This window comes from Brachycentrus maculatus, unplaced genomic scaffold, assembly GCF_059751285.1.
Source record: "Brachycentrus maculatus isolate JH-2025_06_01 unplaced genomic scaffold, ASM5975128v1 h1tg000537l, whole genome shotgun sequence".
NCBI lineage: Eukaryota > Metazoa > Arthropoda > Insecta > Trichoptera > Brachycentridae > Brachycentrus > Brachycentrus maculatus.
The window spans coordinates 566,479-590,852 of NW_028281283.1; the positions used below are offsets into that span (position 1 = coordinate 566,479).

General features: G+C 29.9%; 1 long non-coding RNA gene across 1 annotated transcript in view; it reads left to right on the forward strand.

The window, feature by feature from the left end:
* LOC148301598 (uncharacterized) overlaps positions 1-23,694 on the forward strand; it is a 50,739-nt gene extending 27,045 nt beyond the window's left edge. Inside the window, exon 2 of the long non-coding RNA XR_015838776.1 lies at positions 22,092-23,694. This is a non-coding gene — a long non-coding RNA (uncharacterized LOC148301598). The remainder of the gene's footprint in view (positions 1-22,091) is intronic.
* The last annotated feature ends 680 nt before the right edge of the window (positions 23,695-24,374 follow it).

Below are 24,374 nucleotides of genomic sequence, written 5' to 3' on the forward strand. Positions count from 1 at the left end.
GTTAATTTGACGTTTGCGATTGTCACTTTTCAGGGGTCGTTAACCGAGGACAGATAGTTCTGGGTTTTTGATGTCAAATTATCAAATATCTTAGAATCTAAAAATGCGCAATGCACTAGAAAATTTGTGCCATGTGTGATTCGCTTTAAGTAATCGAATAAAAAAACGAATAGTCGTTATTTAATTCGGTTTTTTAATTCGATCATCTCTGTTCAAGATACACGTACTCAGCAAAATAATCTTAATTCTTATGTTTTCTTATAGTATAACTGCAATTTCTTTCACAGCATTAATTGTCGCCGGTTTCGTGGTATAATATAATATAACACATTCCGTGCGTACTACTTACTCTATTTAAGTGTCGCAATGAAGTAATAGTAAAGGAACGGAAATGTGATATTCTGTCATTCAATTCTGTGCGCTACCTATTACTTATGAATCACAGCGATCCACGTTTTCGCGAAAATTTGTTATTTTAATGAGCTAGTTTGGCTTTCGTATGGTTTCCATGTATATTAAACACCCCCTACATATGTAATTAGTTTTAGATCCCTGAATTATGCTGTCGTTCTCGCATTTCGGATGACTTAAGGCGGTTAAGTCTGGATTAAACTTGTCCTATAACTAGACTACGGATGGCTTATGTATCGCATTACTTGTGTGAATCGATTTCGTATTCAGTATTGGATATAAGAATACTCTATTAATCCCTCCGCGTTGACGGCTAGCATCTTAATGTAACTTTTATCATGAAATAATTCATAAAGAAATTTCAATAGTTTTAGTTTCGATATGTGTCGCCTACTTTCAAAATCCGCCAGATCCATGTAAGTCAATTTTTCAAAAAATGCAAAATTATCCGGGTAACATTTATGTTTAAAAGATTCGTATATCTTTAGATAAAATATTGTAAAAAGAGAATTTTAACATTTGTTTAGATTTTTTTCAGTATTTAAAAAAATACAAGAGACACAAACCGATAATGACGTCATCTTAATTTTTGACCTATCCCCGCTCTCTGATTGGCCGATATGGGTCAAAAGGCAAGTTCCATGAATATAGCGGAATTTGAAATACAACGCTGTTTTAAAGTATTTTTTAGCAGGGTTTTTAAGCATATAAATATTTTAAACAATAAAACCCACAATTGGCATTCCGATAGAGTATTTATTTTAAAATCTTATAAAATTGGATCTTGCGGATTTTGAAAGTAGGCGAAACATTCGTTTGATTTAGATACTATGAATTTAATAAACAATAAACTAGTACTATACATGTTTAAAAAAATTCTTACGTTATTCACATTTTTTATTTTTTTACGGAACGTTATGTTCCGCAAAAAAATTAAAGCACTCATTTCTTATGTTTGATTTCACAATGCATTCAATTGTGAAATCAAACATAAGAAATGAGTGCTTTCTTTTTACTTTCTTTTTCATTTAACCAGACTGAGCCACAGCAACGCGTGGCTGCTACAGTTAGTTTGAAATGAATATTTTATTTATTTCCTACACACACAAGAGGTAGATTGAAAAAGTAAAAATATAGGATAAATTGATGAGGCGAATGTGGTTGGTAATAAAAGCAGAGGAAGACTGAGAAAAACTTGGCATGACTGAGTATTTCTTATAAGTATTTGAAATATGTGCGGTAAGGAGTCGGAATAAAATGCAGATACTAGTATGTACGAGGAGATGCATGAATATGGAAGAGGCGAAGATTGTTTGCAAAGACGGATTGGTGTGGCGTTCTATTCTCTCTGTATAGAAGCGGCGTAATGTTGAGTTAGTTATTTTTTTAAATCTATTTCCTCTTGGGAAATCACGAAAATTATATTTATCTCTTGTTATCAGGAATTAAGAAATATGAACAATATTTTTTTATTATTGTTAATTTTTTTATAATCTATTCTTAAAAAGAGATTTTTCGTGAAAATAATGTAATTAAATGTGATTTAATCTCTAATTACTTAATTATTTTAATCTTAAAAACAGTCAATCAATCAAAATTAGGAAAATGTAATAGTAAGATCGCTTTATCATTATTTATTATTTGAGATTTAAGTGTGCTTATAAATACTTGATTAGGTATTTGATAATAATTATTTCAAAAAATATTTAGCCTATAGTAGCTACAATTTTCCGAAATTAATCTTTGCTTCAAGTGAGTTTTTTAGGATATCCAAGTATATTTTTTTATTATTTCTTCTTTTAAGGTACGATCATATCAAATACACATTGTGTTTTGTTGAAACCATACTAAAATATTTTTAAACAAAAATTATGTATTTTTGTAGCTGAGAGTGATAGTTACAAAAATATCCGTAGCTGGTTACTTTTTTTGGTCCTAGTAACATGTATATAAATTGATAGCGGGTATCTTTTGATTATACTACTATTTAATTAAATGTGTTCTACGAGTCATATTCGCGATAATGGCGTCATATTTTATTTTCAACCATAGTGTGTAATTTTAAACAATATTTAGTACTATTTGTATTGTTATCGTTTAACGGGTAGCAATCCCATCGCGGTTAATAAATTTCATCAATGTTTTCAGGTAGAAATACCATTTACAGGTATAAATTATAGGTAAAGTTATACGTGAGTATTCGAATCAAACGTTGTATTAAAATTTCAAGGCAATCCGTGAATTCAAATACGGAGAAAAGGATTTGCAGAAAAGGATCAGTCAATGCATTTCCTACTCTATCAATTTTCACTCGCATTCTATTACGGATCCCTTTCACGAGTAGCGCATTTTTCTTGGCAGAAATATATCGTATTCATGAACCTTATTAAAGAATATATCAACTTCTTATTTATTTTTCTCAATAAGGTTACATCATAACTCAATCACTTTTCTACAACGCCATACAATATTTCTTCCTGTTTTCCGAACGATTTGATCGTATTAGGTTACGAAATCAAATATGAAAGATTTTATCCAGTCCTTTTTTTCTCAGTTTACCTTAATGCTTTCCGGATATATTTTATTGACCCCCAATACAAAAAAGGAAATAATATAAAATACGATAATTTATTTGATGCTTTCATAAAATTGATGAAGTTCATATAATATTCGGAAAAAATTGTAAGAAACACAAGAGGTCTTGCTAAAGTAATATAGAGTGTGTAACGTAAATGTGTATGTGCTTTATGTAATACAACCATCCACCCTCCTAATGTATCACGTTTGACCTTTCTGAAGCAATTTATATGTAATATACTGACCCAAAAAACATCTGGTGTCCATACATTTTGTATGGTGTTCACCTCAGGTGTCATCTCTAAAACATGGGTTGGTATATTTAAATTCCTGAAATTATGAAAAATATTCATGAATTGAAATAATTATCATTACTGATTTTTTTTTCACATTGATAACATCAATATGATATAATGTTGGTGTATTTTTTTAAATGTAATATATCTTATTTGAATAATAAAACGACTAACCGTTGACAAAGTACAGTCGATACATTATTTTTAATGATGGCCCCATTACATTTCTTTCTAACATAATGGTCTATATTCTAGCTGACGAGCGGTGCTGAAAATGTTAATGTCTCCCTGAACACTTTCACTACCGGTAAAATTATAATGGCTTTTTTTAGGAGATCCGAAGGTACGTTTAATCGGTTTATGGGTCATTTAATATTATGTGAATTACTGAATATCTTGTAAATTTTTCACAAGGTGTTCACTTCACACCGTATAAAAAAGAACATAAGTTTTTACTTAAAAAAAAGTTTTATGATTTCCTTCTTGTCGTTTAAAAAAAATGGTAAAGTTTCTGTTTAAATTAATTCTCGATTCAATTCGCGTTTAGTGCTTACTGAAACTAATTTTCACAAATCATTTAATCCTTGTTCACAAATCTGTATATGTAAATAAGAGGGTTTTTGGTAAATAAAAGCATTCTCAAACAAACCATAGATGCTACCGTGAACTCAAACATTAAGCGACATGAATTTATTTTTGACATGAGACAAATTTGAGATGTGTGTTTGTCAATCGTACGTAGAATGGTGAATGTTACACTTCTGTGATTTCTTAGCCAGCCTATGACTGGTCTCAAGCCCAATACCTAGATGTCCATTCTTATTCTTCTTCATCTATGTTGAGATGTGAAAATGTGATGTTTTGAATTCTCTTTAAACATTTTTGTATTAACTTTTCTTTTAAACTTTTCCAATATAACACTACGGCTGTCCAAATTTAAAACACAGTAAGGGACATTTTTTTTGTATTAGTTTTTTTTTTGCATTTATGGACTAAGTAGACTCTATTTAGTCCAAAAATGCAAAAAAAAACCTACCACAAAAATGTCCCTTACTGTGTTTTAAATTTGGACAGCCGACTACTGTCGAATATAATTTTTGTTGTAATTGCTTTTAAACTACTGACAATTAACTTCAAGAGGTATTAGATGTGTATTATAATTTTCATGCAATTATTTCCCTTTAATTTGATTTAATCATTTCAAGTAAGCTTTCCTAAAAATAAATTTGAATATCCCGAAAAATTGCTGCTGTCAAAGTGTTAAATTTATTTTTAGGAACTCTCACGGTATTGCTGCTGTAAAAATACGCAGATATGTAGCACTACCGGAAATAGGGAGGGGGGACAATTTTGGCCTTGACTTTAATTAACGTCTTTTTTTGACGTAGATAGAACAAAAAACGTAATGATATGATGAATAAATATGTGCTTGCGTACGTGTTTTGTTACGGTGTTTATATTCACGATACCTCCAGTACAACATCTTTTTCTCTCTAAAATCGTTTGAACTTTATTTTATATATGAATTGCTTGGTGAATAACGTAAGGGACTTATATATGCATAATTTAAAATTTATTGTTAATATTTTAAACACAATTTTAGTGACGTCATTAAACCGTAAAAATATGGTGATAAATAAAATAAAATTAAGGTTTTTAATTTCGATTTGGCATTAACTTTTAAAAAAATATATTGATTTAAAAAATTAAATACTTGTTTTATACCTAGTGATAAAACATTGATTAATAATTTGCTTTCAAAACTCATCACTATTATTGTCTATGTTCCCATTAAACAAAGTCCCGCCCCTTGAACCCCCATCTAGGTATTAATTAACCTACCCACCTCTACTAATACATGAATAATTGTTTGCTCTAGTTTTTGTAATTACCTGTCGATGAAAACATCCGTAGTTTTCGAAATTGATCGTGTTTAATGATATAAAACTCAATAAGAATAAGTGTTTAATTTTAATAATCAAAATTAAGGCAAGTACTGTCGTTTATACTTATAAACTATGAATGTTGATAATGTAATTAATACCGATTTAGGTTATAAATTAATTATGCGTCGCGGATTCGATTCCCGCCAATTTTGAAATGAATTCAAGAAAGATTTATTTTCAATTGGTCTGGGTGTTTCTAATGTATTTTTCACATTTACCTTCCCTATCCTTACTATCCTACCTGCAGACAAGCATCTAACATAGACGCTTTGCGGGTTATTCCTTTTTAAAAATACATATTTTTTCCACTCCACCGTTCACTAGGATTAAAAAAGTGATACATTAGAATAGCTTGTTTTTGGGTTTTACTTTATCTTAAACCTTAAGTAAAGCTCATTTCTTCTTTAAATTTTCTTAAGATTTTTTAATGAATTTTAATATTGTACGATATGAAAAAAAAAAAAAAAAAACCTCTTAAAATTTACTTTTCTAAAGTACGTAATGTTTCTCCTTTAATTTATCTACAAGAGTTGAATTTTATACGGCTCGGAGGGACCATTATTCAAAAAAGTAAAAAGTGATCTCATTGTGAAAGATAGATAAGATTTTTTTTGGGTGAAAACGACTTTAAAAATTATTTTCTTTGTAAAACTTACATTTTATCATCGCTAAGAAAACTTGCCATTTACGGAAATCTTACTGATAGTGTAATGTACAAAAATTAAATCTTTATTTTCATCATTGTTTACGTAGAAAAAAATCATTAAAAAAACATTTGTTAAATTAGTTGGTTAAACAAGAAAGAAAGAAAAGAGAAAGCACTCCTTTTTTGGTGTACATAAATAATATTTATATTTTCATCATTGTTAACCAGCTGTACGCGGCCGCGCTTTGCTTTGGCTCAGTCTGATAAAATGGGAATGTAAGAAAAGAAAAAGCACACATTTCTATCTTCAAAAATACCTGTCACAGGTATATCCATAAGCGTGCTTATTCGAATGCAACGTTGTATCGGAATTAATGTATTAATTTTAAATCAAACACAGATTATTTTTTGATATCTCATCAAAGATGAAGAAGAATATGGAAGTCTGGGCATTTACGGGGCTTACGACCGTCATAGGCTGGTTTGAGCGATCACTTTACACACGTGTGACATTCACCAATTCTACCCACTATGGACAACCACACCACTCAAATTCTTGGAAGTTCTATATATATGAACCAATTTAGAAACCTTGTTCATGAGTTGCAAACACAGATTATTTGTTCCACAAATTAAACGACAAATCAATAATTTTTTTTTATCGAAATTTCAAAGCTGTGTGAGATTTTGATCAAACGAATTGATTAATTTAATTTAAATAAAATACATTGATTTACGGAAGACTTTCCCATACATAGAACCATAAACCATTTATATACGCATATGAAATGGCTTTTGAGTCATGGAGACAGTGGTGAATGTTACTTAATTAAAAATTGATCACATAAACCAGATAAGTTAGCTATGTAAACAGACCCAGACAGATATTTCTTTTATAAAAAGCTCTTATCTCTGATGAGATATCATTTAAAAAAATCTTGATAACAGCCCCTTTCTGTAAAATAACATTTTGTGGCTTACGATAATACCTACACGAGGTCGATTTGCATTCAACGATTGAAACACACAAAGATATTGTCAAGTTCAAATTTACCGTTGAACTGGTATAACGCTGTTTTCATTGTTTTTTCTTAAATGACTGACAAAAAATTATTTTATTTAGTGATAGGCGTACTTTTTTTCAAATATTTTCACCGATCCCACTCGCGAGATTCATTATTTCAATCTATGTTTTCTTCTCGACTAGGATTCGTTTATCTCTTCACGTTCCGTAATTAACAAGTGCTTTAACTAGTCTAATAACGCAAACTTCCAAGCCATTTAACTCTAAAGTCTGCAGATAAATCGGTTATACTACTTTCAAACTGATTTTCTTAGGTTCTTCTGTTTTTCTAAGTACGATATTTTGCATGGGTAAACTTAATATTAGTTGAAGTCATAATATGTTATAATATTTAACAAATAAAATAAAACAATTTTTTAACGCAAAATTTACAACGGTTTTAATACTATACACATACTTTTCAGGTTTAAATAACGCTAGAAACTTATTTTTAATACATTCTTTAGTTTATATTTAAACAACAACCCTTAAAACAAAACGAGATTTTTGGATTTTTAATTTTCTCTTAACAGATTTTTGAAAAAGTCAACTTTTTGATGAAAATATGCTTGGCTTTGAAGTCTAGAAATAATATATTTTGTCAAAATGCAGTTTGCAAATTTTTCATATATGCATACAAGTATGTACCTCAAGCGTTCTACTATACGATTCTAACATGTATCGCTGGCTTAGAGTGTAAAAGTGTTTATTTTCCAATAAAATTTTGACATCTTTTCGCGGAAAAATCCAAATATGTTTATGAATAAACCGACCTAATAGTGACATCATTCATTCATGCGAAATGTAGAGTAAATATTACTCGTGGACTATTTTAGCGATTCTCGTAATATGGGACACGCCAACGATAAATATGAGACAATCGTTTTAAGATGAAACACATCATGTTTAGTAAATGGCCTTGTGATTCAGACAACATCTGTGTACCTCCCACATGTGAAATGCTACAATTTTGTTTTTTTAATTGATTTAAGTACTTTAAATTGATTCGTTCTTAATTTTTATGACATAGATTTGATTGTTCTTCTTGTATTAATGTCCATACAATCGACTGTTTCTATTTTAAAATATTTTATAATATAATATATACGTTTACCCTCGGTACGAAATTCATTTGATTTTTTCGGGTACTATTAGTAGCCTCTTGTCGAGAGTTCTTAAAAATTTTACGAAAGCATCTAATAGTTAATCTTTTCGAGAATGCTTAATTTATAATATATTTATATTTAATACTTAATTTACATTTATTATATATATATATATATATATATATATATATATATATATATATATATATATATATATATATATATATATATATATATATATATATATATATATATATATATATATATATATATATATATATATATATATATATATATATATATATATATATATATATATATATATATATATATATATATATATATATATATATATATATATATATATATATATATATATATATGTATATATATATATAATTTATACATATAAATGTGTGTGCTTCCTATAATTAAAATCAATATAATTACTCACCCTCTGCGTATCAAAACACAGTTCTGTAATTATCGTATGCAAATTATACCATAGGATCCTTCATAGTTAATTAGAGATCCTGACATCAATCATGTTTTCGATTAATCAATGCAAATGAATACTAATTTAGTTCATAAAGACATGATTTTCATGCAAAGTCATTAATTGATATAAATGACACCGACGTACAAACGAGTACATGCGGTACGAGAAGCACATTGACGATGCGCCTGCAGTTGATATGTGTTGACAGATACGAATAATATTTATGGCCCTTTAAATATTATGATTGACGTGTTTTATTGCTATCGTAGATTTAGGCTACCGACTTCATTTCTTCAATTAAATGTGAAATGTAAAGAAAACACAATGGCGTTCTAGCCATTCTCTTTATTAATCTTTTTAATATACATAATACCTTAAATGATTTTTGTTTTAAATACAATATATTTGAATAACATATCTTAGGGTTTCAAAACTACTGATTTGACTTTTTATAACTCTCCAGATGGCGTAAGGCACGTAAGGCAAATTCAACTTTAATTAATTTCAATGGCAGATAATTTAAAATTCAATATAAATATAATTCCAACTTTTGGAGTGTGTCGTAATACTTGTTTACAAACCTGGATTATCTGCAATTATAGGAGTTGTTTTCCATATTATTTTTTAACATCTCATCAAAGATGAAGAAGAAAATGGAAGTCTGGGCATAAATGAAAATGATATTTTCTGGGGTTTCTCATGTATGTGATTATAATCTAGGATCCGGACCTCACATACTAATAAATGTGTTTCTGCTCAATAAAAAGCTTCTTTTCATCTCAAAAATATAATCAAATGAACATTTTTTATTAGTACATGTTCTATTTGTAATCATTTCATATATAAAATGTATATAGTCAGAACGATGAAAGGAATTTGTAAATACGAGTAAACCTTCTTAGCTCATAAATATTGCAATAGAAAATATTACACTTTACCTTCAGAAAATTAAATTTACGTTACATATGTGTTAGAGCTTTATACGCTTAGATGTAACAGCTCCACCCCTTTGTCCATCTAACATTAAGATTAAAATTTAATTTAAAATTACCTTCAGAAAATTAAATTTACGTTACATATGTGTTAGAGCTTTATACGCTTAGATGTAACAGCTCCACCCCTTTGTCCATCTAACATTAAGATTAAAAATTTTCGTGAGATGTCCCCATGGTTATCATGTTGTGACGTGTGTTCATCGCATTTTGAACGGTTTCAGGCGAAATGAAATTCCTCTTCCAGTTATTCTGTCGTGACACATATAAATATATTAGGAATTCCAACCTTGACGTATGTATTTTTCGTTTTATGCATTTTTCTGAAACACGTTTTCGTTTACAATGCTCTTATGGAAATATGCGCGACAATTTTACTACGTATTTCCCAGTCGTTGACTTGTATGGCAAAATGTACCTTGTATATAGTATATTCTCATTTTTAGATGAATATGTAAAGTTAAAAAAATAAAATAAAAGTTTATTTTCATAAACCTACTGCGATTTATTTTAAAATTATAAATACAGTAAACCTCCCTATTACGTTGAGATAGGAGGTACCGCGTTTATCAATGGGAACGTTGCAGGGGGTTAATGCTTTTAATTTGTATTTAATTTTAAATGACTCATTTGATTTTTTTCCGCTGGTTAAAATTTAAAAATACAATTTAAAATTGACCACTTATAACATTCCCTCTGATAATACGGTACCTATCTTATAGGGGGTTGGACTGTAGTTTTTCTTATTTAATTTTTTAAAAATTTATATTAATAAAGTGTATTTTTTTCTGTCCGCCTCCGTAGTGTAATGGTCAGCACGCTCGGCTACCATTCTGGAGGTCCCGGGTTCGATTCCCAGGGGGGTCAAATAAATATAAGTGATTTTTTCACTACAATATTTATTCGATACTACCCTGGAATGGTACCTGAAGCGGATGGCTGATCACCTTTCCTTCATGTGTAAACGATCAAGATAACACTGCGTTTATAGAAAGCTGTACCCTATGCACCATTGGGGTGCGGATAAGGGTTTTTATTTTTTTAATTTTTTTTTTCTGAATCTTATCTTTGATAAACTAGTAGTATCACTACGCGAACGCCGAATTATATGCATGTCACTATTAAAGTCACAAGCAATATTTTCCATCATAGTTTGACTCCTAGTAAATATGTTTACTCTTCAGCACTTAATATTCTCCCGACAGCATAGAGCGGTCCACGCACGAGTTTCTATATAATTGAACCCTTTTAAGAGCCAATATCCAGCACTTCCATCCCCTATTCAAACCCACTAGGAGCTTTATTGAGTATAATGAACCTACCACTCTCACGATACTTATGGGGATATATCTTTTGGGAGAGCTCACGCATGGAGCACTTTAGTAATATATATTTATATTTATATAAACATAAATATATATCTATGTATATATATATATATATATATATATATATGTAATAAAATAACTAGGTACCTACCTATACATTTTATTAAGTACCTACAAATAGTACCTACATAAAACAGTTCTACCAACAGATGTCGCATGCGTCACTCAGAAGAAAACAAAAGACTTCCGATAATATTATTAACTGTCAGAATCATATAGATATAAAAATTATTATAAAGATTAATTAAGAATAAACTTTTATTGTCGTTTCTTTAATTACAAAGCAACACATTGTTTATTTTATTATTATACACCCACTTTACATATTATTTACACTTAATTTTCAAAAGGAAAATATTACCACGTTATAAAACGACAATTTTGTTAATTGGAAATGGATGATGCAACATTAGATGTATTAAAACAATTACTACAATATGTTCGGAGTGAGAGAGAAAAATTAGAAGATGATCAAAGAAAACGATTAGAAGATAATCAAAGAAGACGTGGAAATCTAAGAACTAGTGATAAAATTAAAGATAAAAGTCCATGTAAGATTTGTGAAAATTTAAATAAGGGAACTCGATATCACTCTGAAGCAACGTGCTGGTTTAAAACAAAGGAGGATGATAAGATTAATAATAAGAATGAAGATTTACAAATTACACAGAAACAGTGCTTGAAGAATGAAAATAAAAATAATGTGGAAAAAAATTCTACAAAATATAAAATAAAATATACTCCAGAAAAGAAGAATTTCGAAGCAGATTGTATGACCGGGAATCCAGTATTAGAATCGAAGGGAAATGCAAATGAACAATTAAAAGTTGTAAATTTGGTTAAATTAGAAGATAATTTAAAAGATGAGAATAAAAATGAAGACATACAAATAACACAGAAACAGTGCTTGAAAAATGAAAATAAAAATAAAGTAGAAAAAACTTCTACGAAAGATAAAATAAAATATTCTCCAGGAAAGAAGAATTTAGAAGTAGATTGTCTAAGCAGGAATCCAGTATTAAAATCGAATGAAAATGCAGATGAACAATTAAAAGTTGTAAATTTGGTTAAATTAGAAGATATTTTAAAAGATCAGAATAAAAATGAAGACATACAAATAACACAGAAACAGTGCTTGAAAAATAAAAATAAAGTAGAAAAAACTTCTACGAAAGATAAAATAAAATATACTCCAGGAAAGAAGAATTTAAAAGTAGATTGTCTAAGCCGGAATCCAGTTTTAGAATTGAATAAAAATGCAGATGAACAATTAAAAGTTGTAAATTTGGTTAAATTAGAAGATATTTTAAGAGATCAGAATAAAAATGAAAGAATTCAACAGAAAAAAAACAAATGGATTGAAAAAAACAATGTCTATTTTAAAAAGGTCAAGAAAAAAGAAAAAATAATTCTTTCAGAACCGTTTAGCATCGAAATCATAAAAGACATACATGAAAACCTATGCCATATTGGAATTGGACAAATGCAAAAGACTATTAGTCCACATTACACAGCCAAAAATTTGACGAAAAACATAAAAACAATTTGTAGAAATTGTGAAATTTGTATTAAAAATAAATCAAGAGGACAAAAGAAATTTGGATTTATGTCTCATCTAGGCCCGGCCACAAAGCCTTTTGAAATAATATCTTTAGACACAATTGGAGGTTTAGGAGGTTCAAGATCAACAAAAAAATATCTACATCTCTTAGTGGATCACTTTACAAGATACGCATTTATTTTAACCTCGAAAACTCAGAATGCAAATGATTTTATAAAACTAGTCATGAAAATAACAGAAACCGAGGATATTGGTATGCTTCTCACCGACCAATACCCAGGAATAAACTCGAAAGAATTCAAGGAATTCTTAAATGACAAGCAGATCCCAATAATCTTCACTGCAGTAAATGCACCATTCTCAAATGGCCTAAATGAAAGGCTGAATCAAACATTGGTGAACAAAATCAGATGCAAAATAAATGAAAAAGGGAAAAGAAGAGCATGGACCACAATAGCTCAAGAATGTGTTAATAAATATAATAATACTAATCACTCAGTCACTGACTTTTCCCCAAGTTATCTTTTATATGGTACAGATGTAAATATTTTACCCAACGAATTAAAACAAGGAAAATCTAATAATGACTGGATTAGAGACAGGAAAATAGCGCTTGAAAATACAATAAAATCACATAATTACAATAAAACATTATTTGACAAAAATAGAATAGGCTGCGAATTCAACGTAGGAGACATGGTGTATGTGGAAAATGGAAACAAGCTAAACAGAAAAAAATTGGATGAACTAAAAATTGGACCTTATAAAATTATTGAAAAAATTTCTAACTCAATATACAGAATTGATACAGGTCACAAAAAAATAAAATCAAACCTTTATCATATCACTAAACTTATACCAGTCCCTTCACTACAAGAAGATGATCCGGAGGACGAGTGAAAATTTTACTATGAATTTTCATCCCCAAGGGGGGAGATGTAATAAAATAACTAGGTACCTACCTATACATTTTATTAAGTACCTACAAATAGTACCTACATAAAACAGTTCTACCAACAGATGTCGCATGCGTCACTCAGAAGAAAACAAAAGACTTCCGATAATATTATTAACTGTCAGAATCATATAGATATAAAAATTATTATAAAGATTAATTAAGAATAAACTTTTATTGTCGTTTCTTTAATTACAAAGCAACACATTGTTTATTTTATTATTATACACCCACTTTACATATTATTTACACTTAATTTTCAAAAGGAAAATATTACCACGTTATATATATATATATATATATATATATATATATATATATATATATAAAAATATATATATATATATATATATATATATATATATATATATATATATATATATATATATATATATATATATACATATATCGTACGTATATCATACGTATAATATGGTTATTTGTTGATGATTTTGCTTCGTAGCTATATACTCGTTAATATACAGATGCATTATTTATAAATATGAAAAATAATATAAATAATGTACATAAATAAACAAATTAAACATTTTACTTTTTCTAATTAAATAAAGGTTTAAAAACTTTTTTCTTTTAATTGATTCGGCAGTCACTTTGTGGTAATATGTATTCATTTTGAATTCAAGTTTTACTTTACTTGGTAATTACAAATTTATTTTAAAATCCATTTTGAATCGTGTTTTGATGCATTTCGGATCATTTATACGCACCGTATGTAAAGCAAAACCTACATTTTAGAGTTGTATCCTTATGACTTTGAAGAGAGGGTAAGAACTGTTATTATTATTTATTTACATATTTACTAATAGGGGAAGGTTTTAGACGTTGTAACATTACTGTATACTTGTTTTAAAAGCTTTTTATTGTGTACATATTTCAGGTTAAAAACAAATTTCAATTGTATGCGCATGAAAATTTAACCGTTGCACATTAAAATTACTGAAGAATCATTTGTTTTAGTATTTTTTTGAAATTAATACATTTTATTAACGTTTATAATCTCTATGTATTATTCTGTATAATTATCGTCATCAGACTTAAGTTTCAAAAGCTTTGCCAAGTTATCCAAATTTGCTTTAAAAGTTAGTCGTCGATTCGTGCAACTTCTCTTGGCTTCGTGAGTTTGTAGCACATATAATCGTGCATCCTTCGCACTATGTGCAACATAATCTTTAAATTATGTAGGAACACCAACACACCAAACGAATGTGAGTAGGCACTGAAGAGTACATCTTTGCTGTAAATCAAGGAGATGATAGAAGATCGAAATTGATCAGTAAGTCGTCGGACACCGATATTAGGAAACTATTCATCCACTTACGAATCGTTTATATAAAGCTTTTCCCTACAACATTTTGAGTGTGTCAAAATACTTTTTCACAAAATCTGGATTATCTCCAATTACAGGAGTTATTTTCATATTGTTTTTAAGAGATAAAATAAGAGTTTCTGCTTAGTAAAAAGCTTCTTTACATCTCACTAATAGATGTCTCTAGTGAAGTTCTAGTGATTCAAGAACAAGGTTTCTAAATTGGTTCATATATATAGAAATTCCAAGAATTTGAGTAGTGTGGTTGTCAATAATGGGTAGAATTGGTGAATGTTACACGTGTGTAAAGTGATTACTTAAACCAGCCTATGACGGTCGTCAGCCCCGTAAATGCCCACACTTCCATATTCTTCTTCATCTTTGATGAGATGTTAAAAATAATAAGCTTTTGCCTCGTACACGATTCAGTTGGTCCAAGAATCAAAGTAATGTGCCATATACGATCCTCAACTACCACCAATTTTTGTAAAATATCATTGATTAATTGAAGATATGAAATGACATTTCTCAAATATTTCCTATGGACCTACAAGAAATAACTTGCTTTTACTGATATACTAGCTTGTTTTTACTGATGTTTACAATCTTAAAATGTTAGAATAATAAAAATAAAAAACAATTTTTTTGTAAAGAATTCACTAATATTTTCTATTTACTTATGCAATTCTTCGATCAATTCACTTGATTTTACTGATGTCTTGAAAGACACCCAGAATTGTATGAAAAAATTGGCCAAAAAATGCCCTTTATCAAGTACAGCCGCATTTGCCATGTGTTGAAAATAAATGAATTAGGCATTTGAATTATATTAAATAAGTATTTTTTCATCTTCTTCTTACTCTTATCTGCACACAATTGTGTATGGGGTACTGCATCGTATTGACGCAGTGTTATCTTGATCATTAACATATGTAGGAAAGGTGATCAGCTCTTCACTTCAGGTACCAGTTCAGAGTATTATTGAATAAATATAAGAGTGAAAAAAATACTTCTGTTTATTTGACCCTCCTCGAAATCGAGCCCGAGACCTCCGGTACGGTAGCCGAGCGTGCTGACTATTACACTACAGAGGTGGAGGAAGAATTTCTTACTGTTTTTTTTTTCTTCTTCTAAATATCAAGTTCAATGGTTACTCTATTCTCGTAATTTTTATGATGTATCTTCAAAGAAATCCGTTATTAAGTATGTATGTTTTCTCAATGACTACTTTACAAGCAAATATTATTAATGATCATTGGATTTTGGAAACAAACAGGTACTTGTGGTTGACACATAATGTAAATGAATGATTAATTACGAGTGATTCTCGTAAGAAAAGCTACAAAATTATTACGTACGATCATTATTGAATAATAATAATATCTTGTATTGTTAATTTGCTTTAAGAGTCGTGTTTTTGTAACCGCTTCTCAAAGTGCTCAGGACGTCTTAATAATAATGATTTCTCTGTGGAACTCTTTTGAAGTATAAACCATTGCTTAGATGAACAAAGGAAATTGTATTTCAAAGACAACGAACCCATTATGGCTAGCTCATCAATACTTATTGTGCTAGGTTAACCACATTTCAATTCAGGTTTTATGCTATATTTGTTTTTATAGACTTGCCTCTAGACTACGTTTCGAATATTTTAAATTATGTTTTAATAATGTATTGTTATTTTCAATTTGTGTAAATTGAAGTATACTAAATTTATAATTGAAGTTAGTAATGTTTTGAATATTGAAAGCATTAACTTTGTGGATCATTTTGATATATTATTTCGAGAAATAAAAATACTTTGTGTTTTGATCCACTCACATTTTTATTGACCAACTAGTTTCGGCAACAACCTGTTGCCCTCTTTGGGGTTTAAGTTTCAGTCATAAATTAAACCCTGAAGAGGGCAACAGGTTGTTGCCGAAACTAGTTGGTTAATAAAAATGTTAGTGGATCAAAACACAAAGTATTTTTATTTCTCGAAATAATGAAGTTAGTACTTTCTTCAAGGGCAGTCTATTTTTAATCCTGAAAATAGATAAATTTGTTATAAATAAAAAAGTCAAACATTTGATGGTAAGCAGGGTTTAGGTAGGAATTTACAGCAATTTTAACTAACTAACCAACCATCACGACGCATCTACACAGGGGTAGGCAGAGATAATAGTACGCCACACCACTCTGTCTTTGCAAACATTCTTCGCCTCTTCCACGTTCATGCATCTCCACATAAATACCCGCCGATTGTTACGTCTCCTAACCTGACCACTTTCAAGTATTTGGCATACCTGATCGTGCCATGTTTTTCTCGGTCTTCCTCTGCTCCGTTTTCCAATTACATTCGCCTCGTGATTTGTTTTCCGTTCTTTCCTCACTCACTCGTTCTACATGTCCAAACCATCTCAACACACCTTTCTTAATTTAATCGATAATGCTTATCTCAGCTATGCGTTTCTTCCTTATTTCACTATTCGAACATCTATCATACATTGTTTTGTCGCACATTCTTCTGAAAGATCGACTGCATTCAGTCTACTTTCATCCTTCTTTTGCCAACTCCATGTTTCACTTCCATACATTAGAGTTGGAACCAGGACTCCGTTGTGCACTGCCAGTTTAGCTTCCGCAGATAGGTTTAGGTTTTTGCTTCAGCAATTTTAAGAGCAATTAATAAATAACCAAGGTTTTAATAAAAATCCATTACTAAAAATGTTTTCAATTATTGACCATCCCTGGTTCCTTCGTCTGTAACAGCCTACGAACAAAAAATAATGACCACTTGAGATTTCTATCCGAGCTTTGGTAACCACCTAGTATTTGAATATCTTTTAAGTAAATAGATTTAAGCATCAATTATTTTTGAAAAGAAGCTGTTTGCTTCGAAAATCGTCTACATTGTAATTAAGTTATAAAAAGATAATATAAACTGATTTTATTACAATATTTTGTGAGTTTTATTCAACCAGTTAATTGACATTTTTTATGTACCTACACGTAGTTGCTAAAGCCTGTGATGATATTTGTATTAAAAAAATAATATTTAATTTCTTACCCCATAACGGTTCGTTCTTAAATATATGAATTTCGTTTGCCTTCGCAATGGGACGATTTCAAGAGCCAGCAAGCCTATGAAAGGTTCACGATATAATAGCCTAGAATTACAAAGTTAAGAAATTTACCATCCGTGTAATATTAAGGGTGGATATTGTTGCCTCTCCTTTAGTCTGCTAAGCTAATGATATTCTTCAAATTGGATTACAGAGGCTTCAGGCACAATTTGATCGATTTGTTCGGGTTTTCTTGAACTCGCGTAGTGGGAAGGCATAATTTAATTTTATAATTACTTCGCGATCATTATTGGAGAATTAGGTTAAGTATCCTCTTAACCACAGACGAATTATCTTAAAACACATGCATACACAAATATGTAAATCATATTATATAATGTTCAAATTAGTCAATAAATTTGGGTTCTTATATAATGTTACAAGTGAGACTTTTTAAAAGTTAATTCTCGATTTAAAAACATATACAGTATTTTTAGTTAGTACATTATTGAGAAAAATATTTATTAAATTAGTAAATAAATTCAATGCAATCGTAAATCGTGTTGTGATAAATATTAAGAACAATATAATGAAATACAAGATTTATTATATAATTTATATGCCCCAAAGTAGAGAAATGTGATCAGCGAATGTAACAAAAACGGTAGGGCCAACAAAACACCATTCGTCGTCAATATGTCCGATACAAGTATCAAACGGAACACAAAAGGACAATTAAATAGGGCGGTTAAACCCATTGTATTCCAGAAGTCGGTAGCACAATTGAAATTGCTTCTATTAGTGGAATGTGACGCGAGAACTACTGGAAACTTACTACACTCAGTACTCTATTGTAGCCGACTTATCATAAACTTATTATTGTACTTTGTAGGGAAATAGGGTGAAGTGGCGATATATGCCCCACATTGCCTAAATGCTGTAAACATGTTTTGTACTCGTATGTGTTCGTATTTAAAATAAATAATAAACTCTGGTACATATTGACCGATTCATTATTTTTAAGGGATACATATTTGATGCTAGATTTTTTTCAAACATAAATAATCAAAGTTTAGTTGATAAAGTTTAAGCAAATTACATATTTCATAAAAAGACAATATTTTTTGTTTAAATGTCTAATAGAAGATTAATATGAGCAAATGAAAATCGATTGTTATAAAATAACAGTTATGTATATACATTTATCCACTTTTACCAAACATATATATAAAGAAGTCGAAAAAGCTACAAGTATGTTACAGTCGTTTATTTTGTAAAATTCAATTCCACTAATAAATGTTAGTACAAAACAAACAAAAAGTTATTCAAGGCTGTTATTTTTTTTTCTCTCCAAATTTCAATATTTTGAATTAAATCTCCTCCAATCAGAAATTAAATTTTTCTTTTTGGTAGTTCTGTGTATTTTTTTTTGCAAAAATCTTTTTTTGTAGTAAATGTTTTTGTACTTTTGCTACTTAGGCTGCTTTTGATGTGTATTCATATTTTTAAAAGTGATTATTTCATCGTACATTACAGTTTAAAATATTTTTTAATGTCCCTATGTTGACCATTTATCCTTAATGGTGGGATAAAACTCCCCAAACGGATAGAATTTTGAATTGTTGAAGTTCTCATATGTTACTTTTGTGCATGTTTATCGCGGTTTATAGTTGATATAATGAAATTTCGAATTTATTTTTTTCATAAAAAAACGACGCATCTAATATTTAATTTTATTTTAAATTTTCACATCACCTTACAACACAAAATATTGCAACTGATTCTCACGGAATCAAAATATGGCCTCGTCGAGAATGTCCCTCAGGGCATATATCCTAACTCTTCCTTACGTGTTCATTGAATGGTTATTATTGATAGTTGTAGCATTAATTATATTTGAAATATCTTTATTGAATGTCAATCTTAATTGTTTTCCTGTATCGCTATTCGTTGTCACAATTTTATAATGACTTCATGTATGATTCCGTAGTATGTTTACATACCTACAAAAAATATAGAACATACCTACTTGGTGAATTTTCGTACATTTTCACACGTTTTATAATTTTTTTGTTTATTTTTTTATTTAACTAACTACAACAGGGACGCCTTACTGTAGCCTAGCCCAATCAAATGAAAAAGAAATAAAATTATAACCACACATTTCAAATTCGTTGATTTTCGCAATGATGGTGAAGTATTGAAAATATTAACAATGTAAACAACAATGCAATCGAAAAGATTGAAAGCACTTTGTGACTGCATCTATCAAGAAGCACACTGACTGCCATGAGCAATAGTTTGTATAGTGTGTGCTGCTGCTACGTTCCATAGATGGTACTGCCGTCGCGATCAAAAAATCTGTTTGAAAAATACATGTTAAGTAACTAATAATTAACTGTAAACAATTCAAATCAATTGGTGAATTACTTTAGATATTAAACAAACCAATATTTAAATATTTATTTATTCATTCATATATTATGTAGTAGTATCATTTGACGTTGATATCATTCTTAATTATTTAGTATTTTAATGTGTTATTCTCTGCAAAAAATCTCTCTTCAAAGCTTTCCGTTTACAATGTACAACGCATGGAATTAAAAATACGTGATATTTCCAAATGGAAAACATTTTTCTTCAAAGAATACGAGTACAGAAATTCTTCAAAGGACGAATGTGCCTTAAAATAAAGGCGTGCTCAAACTTCTTATGCTACAGAAAATAACCCGCATGTATATTAATGTTTTTTTTGCAGTACGCTTTCTCTGTCTCTGTAATTTATGTCGAGTGGGGGAGGGGCGTTCTCCAACCCCAATACTTTTCACAAATTTAGTTGTTCAAGTTCAGTCGTAAATATATCAGCTCTTGTAGATATGAGTGTGCTTCATAAATATCTCCAAACTACTTTACGATGTAATTTTGGAAAAAATATTTTTCCTGAAGGAACTGAAAACGCTCCAGACGTTTTAAAAGGAAGAAAATACTTTCGTGGAAATTGTATGTTATAATCCATGTCAGTTAGGAGGTTAGAAGTCGAAATAATCGGCGGGTATGTATGGGGAGATGCGTGAATATGGAAGGGGCGAAAAATGTTTGCAAAGACAGAATTGTGAAGCGTTCTATTCTCTCTGCCTACCCATGCGGGAAAGCGGCGTGATGGTTAGTTAGTATAATCCATGTCATCACGCTAAGTTTCAACCTAGAGTAGTAGGATATTAACGAAAAGGTTGTACCCTGCGATATGAGTTTTTATACGAATTTTTAATTTTAAAACATATTTTATGCCACAAACGTCATAAATAAATAAAACTTTTTTAAGGAGAACGTTTTTTTTAAGTTTAAAATGTTTAAAATGTAAAAAAAATACAATGTTTTAAAAATAAATATCAAGCCACTTTGAGAAGTTTTTACTGTGCAACAGATCTTTTAAGGTGAAACCTGAAGGTTTTTTCTCCATTTGAAAAATATTTAGTTTATTTAAAAAAATAATTTAACAATACCTTTTCTTCAAAATGCAAAAACAACACTTTCTGCCCTGTAGCTGGTAAATATTAAGTTAAAAATATGCCTCTTTTGCTGGGATATTGTACATTTTCTGGGCATTCCGAAAACATGCTCAACTGAAAATTGACGATTTTTGATATATGACGTTCTTGAAAGGAGTGAGCGATATGCTAAGCACATAATCAATAAATATCGTCAATTTTTTAGGTGGTATGGACATATGGAGCGAATTGATAACGAGAGAATGACTAAGAAAGAATGTGTGGTGAATGTGAGCGAGAGAACAGGATGAGAACGGCCGAGAAAGACGCTCAGAACCTAAAATCTAGTGGTGTCAAAAGTCTGCGTAATTGGAGGGCATGTATGGCTTGATGTATGGATGTGAAGACAGCTAGGAGTGTATGTCAGGACATAAGAGTGTGGCGTTCCATCTTCTCTGTCTTACCCTGCGTGGACACGGCGTGATGGTAGTAGAAGTATTAGTTGTCATTTTGAAATAATCACTACGCCCAAAACGTGGGACTACCCGCTATCTGACCTGGTATTTTATGGCCCCACGGTTGGGGCGGTGAGTTATTTAGATTTTTTTATTTACACAATTATGACCTTAGAATTCTTTCATGTATGTTTGTATGTACATACGTACTCATTAACAGAATATATTTTGTTATTAAGATAAATCTCTTGTACACTTTGATACTATTAACAAAAAAACTGGTAACATAGTTGACATGTTTACACATATTAATTTTTTGTTGTTCTTTTTCCAGCTACGGTATGTTCATCGCGGCAGTTTCAGTGTGCGAACGGGAAGTGTATACCTCTGTCATGGGTGTGCGAGGGAGAAGACGACTGCGGCGATAATTCGGACGAGAATCCAGAAGAATGTAAAGGTAAATATCATCTTTTTTTATGTCGGCTTTGCATATCGTAATGTATACATAATTAAAATAAGCAGAAATTCAAGTATAAAAATATTGATAAAAAATCATCTTTACAATCTTATGCGTAAATGACGTGATTGATAAGTACTCGACTATGAAAGCATATATTTCTTAGTATCTATCTTTTTTTTAGTTTTATTGTTTGGCTCGAATAATAAGACAGGTGTTTTTCATCTTCCATCTTTTATAAATGCCATACTTAACAAGCAACGACTTCATTAATCATGGTTTTATGAAGATACAAGAATTTTTATTCTGCCACGTATTTTTTTTATTCGAGGTATTAAGATATGAAAAATTAATTCACACCATTTTTGGTGTGTCAAAATACTTGTTCACAAATCTGGATTATCTCCAATTAGGAGTTATAAGTCACTCAAAATGTTGTAAAAAAATAACTGGTCTAATTATAAGCTTAAAAAAATTTAAAAATTTAATATTTTCTAGCGTTTCTTGAGTCTGTGAATATAATCCAGGATTTGGACCTTACATACAAATGAAAGAGTTTCTTCTTAAAAAAAGCTTCTTTCATCTCACCATATATGTCTATAATGAAATTCTAGGAATTCAAGTATTTCGTTTCGAATATACTATACATATAGAAGTTTTAAGAATTTGAGTAGTGTGGTTGTCAATCATGGGTAGAATTGGTGAATGTTACACGTGCGTAAAGTGATTACTTAAACCAGCTTATGACGGTCGTAAGCCCCGCAAATGCCTAGACTTCCATATTCTTCTTCATCTATTTTGGGATGTCAAAAAAATTATGAAAAATTTAATTTAAATCTTATGAATTTTGGTATTTAAAATATCAAGTTTCTATGTGATATGGCTAGAAACATGCGGTATCTCTATTACCAGCTTTCAACCCCATTGGGACAGGTGTAATGCATAAAGCTTTAATAGGGACGGAACGCTTAAGAAAGCCACCATCGTACATATTCCTGTACACCCTTATACATACACATTGTCTGGTGTAGATAAGGCTCTTAGTCTTTAAGGCTGTTCACAGAAGAGGGGCAGTCAACTTATATATTGCAAGAAAGAAGATTGCATCTGACGGATTTTTCCAGAAGGTTTTTTGAACGTAAATGGCTCGGAAACTGTTGGTTTTTATCGCCAGGCTTAGCAAGGAAAATATGGTATAAGTACTTGCGTGTCTCCGAAGACTATTGCGTGAAATTGTGTCGGATTGTGGCCCCGTGGTTAGTGTCATTGACTCTTGAGTAAGAGTTTTTCGGTTCGAACCCACTCTACCATAATTTGATACCTATTTCGAATAATGAGCCGCTTAGGCTCAGAGAAATAGTACGAATTGAAGTATTTTTGTAAATAATATACACACAAATTTGTATTTCACTTCAAAAAAAGTTAAAATCGCTTGTGTACTCAAGCTTACCCGCACACCTTTTTATTAAAATTGTGAAAACATATAACCAGTATAACTCGCATGTGCCAAATTTGCGTAAGCTTATCATTGAAGAATAAATCTAATGTTTTTTCTCGATAATTAAATACGATTTTTGTATTTTTTTTGCTATTTACTTACGTCAAAAAAATATGTTAAAATGCCAAAGATTAACTTATTTGCCGTAAGATGGTGAACATTCGTAAACAATAAGCATTATAAGTAGATATTGCTTCTTTCGAATATTGACGTAAATTATGAAAATTGTTATTATTCAGAATTTAAATTTAAATTTGTAAGAAATATTATGTAAATAACAAAAAACTAATATTTCGCTTTAAAAAAAATTGTAGTAATATTTCGTCGTTTCGTCAAACAGAAAATGATATTTCTACATATTTATAAATAAGTTGTATTTATTTGTATGTATGTAGAAATATCATTTGAGCCTGTCAACCTTGATCTATGTGCTTTTGATATAATATGGTAAATCAACGTTTTTTTTTATTTATAATATCCTAGAAACAATAAACAGACTTTTTGAAGTGTCAGTCAATAAAAGTTGAAGTTAATTTATAGTTATAACTAGTATTATTACATGTATTTATTGTGCTGGATTAATCAGAAAATCGAATAGAATCCTTGGTATTAAAGGTCACGGATAAATAAATAACGAATATTAAAAATATTGTCTATACATC